Source organism: Nymphalis io, chromosome 16, assembly GCF_905147045.1.
Source record: "Nymphalis io chromosome 16, ilAglIoxx1.1, whole genome shotgun sequence".
Lineage (NCBI taxonomy): Eukaryota > Metazoa > Arthropoda > Insecta > Lepidoptera > Nymphalidae > Nymphalis > Nymphalis io.
The window spans coordinates 5,943,299-5,945,556 of NC_065903.1; positions in this window are offsets into that span (position 1 = coordinate 5,943,299).

Here is a 2,258-nt window from a genome sequence, read left to right on the forward strand (position 1 = left end):
CTTATGTTTGTAATAACACATTTAAACATATTACATTTAAAGTCACTTGATCCTTATTTTTTTTTATAAAGTAAAGATATTTTTAAGCTACGGCATAGATAATATTCGGTTCAAATAATTTTCAAAATAAATTGATTATTCAATATTAAACGGACGTCGAGGTTGGCATTTTTGGATTTATCGATATTTAATATTTTTGAATAGAGCATATCGTTCAGTCATTCATTCTTGTTTACTATCCAACTATACGAATTAACTTCAATTGACAAATGAGTCAGGAAATAACATGCAATTTTGTTTCATATTGACTGCTATACCCACAGATTAAAAAAAAATCTCGTTAAAATTAATACGCAAAAAACTAACTCTGAGATGTATAAAATCACATTTATAATTAGAGCCTGTTCGAATTACTAAAGGAGAAAAGGCAAATAAACGAGTTCGATATTGAATTGATTCGTGAAAACATGGCGTTTTAAATGTCGGTAAAGTTGATATCAGAATTTAGGAAGTAAAATTAAAATTGGAATGAGTATATTAATGGAATCGTGTTGTATTAAAATAAAGATGTATTAATCAAGACATTTTCGTAATGTGTAATATAACAGAGCTCATTGCAAATCGCATGGAATTTTTCTCCAATCTTATGTAAGGTTTGTCTATATCTACTGCTTTTTTGATTGAAATAGGCTACACATAAATATGAAAAGTTAGATTGCTCTTTTAGCCAAGAATGTATCTTACTAATTAAAAATGTACTACCAATTGTATAAGAAATTTATAATATTTCGTCATGAAATTTCATCAACCTAAATCCGCCACTCAAACTGGATATTTACAAAACAGAACTCAAATTTTACACAGACTACGCACCTATTTGTTAATTCCAGAATTTCATTAAGTTTCTCGTCATCCAATTTGATTTAACGAATGAAGTTTAAACAAGTTGAAGCGGGACTAGCCGTCTGAATTGTTAATTTACCCTACTTTTAGTTATATATCTCGAAATGCTTACAGTGTTATACGTACAAGTTATAATAAGAATTATTAATCACTACAAAAATAATGAACACCATTGGTAGTTCCATTATAAACGAATTAACACTTGATTAAATTATTGTCCAATGTTTCGTTATTAGAAAAAATAACTACAGTAACAGCCGATTAATGTCCCACAGCTGGGCTAAGGCCTCCTCTCCCTTTTTGAGGAAAAGGTTTAGAGCTTATTCCACCACGCTGCTCCAATATGGGTTGGTAGAATACATATGTGACATAATTTCAAGGAAATTAGACACATGCAGGTTTCCTTACGATGTTTTCCTTCACCGTCAGGCACGAGATAAATTTTAATCACAAATTAAGCACATGAAAATTCAGCAGTGCTTGCCCGGGTTTGAACCCACTATTATGGGTTAAGATTCACGCGTTCTAACCACTAGATCATCTCGGCTTCTCGGCCATTACTACAATATTAGTTAAATAAATAGTTTTTTTTATTTTGTCTGCTTAATTATCGACTAAGCGCTGTATTTATTAATTAAACACATTTAAAAATAGTTTTAACTTCATCACAATATAAATTATACCAATTGTTATTTAAATAATTTAGTATTTTTATTGTTACTTCTACACCAGAATAATTTTTAAAATTGTTGTCAATTTAAATCCTAAATAATAAAAGGAATACCTTTTCGTCTTTACCAAGTATCCATGCAATTGCAAAGTAAAGAATGAAAGTGTACATGATTTATAAACGATATAGGTGTATATGAATACAATAATATAAAGTCTATTAAATACAAAACACGAATTAAATATTCGAATTTATATATATTTAATAAAATATACATTAATGTGATTTGTATTTTGGTATATTATGGTTATTTATTAAATACAACCACGAAATCATTATTTGGTTATTTATAGGTAAAATATGTTTATAAATATGGCGTTGATATAACTTATTATATTATTATTTTTTAATGAAATAGATAGCGAAAAAAGCAAGTGGGCCACTTGATGATAAGTGGTCACCACCACCTATAGACATTGGCGATGTTAAAAATAATAACCATTCTATACATCACTAATGCGCCATCAACCTAAGAAGCTAAGACGTGATGTCCCCTATGCCTGTAGTTACACTGTACACTCACCCTTCAAACCGGAATACAAAAAATATTGCTGTTTGGCGGTAGAATATCTGATAAATGGTTGGTACCTGCCCAGATGGCTTGCAGAAAGCCCTACCAAGTAAG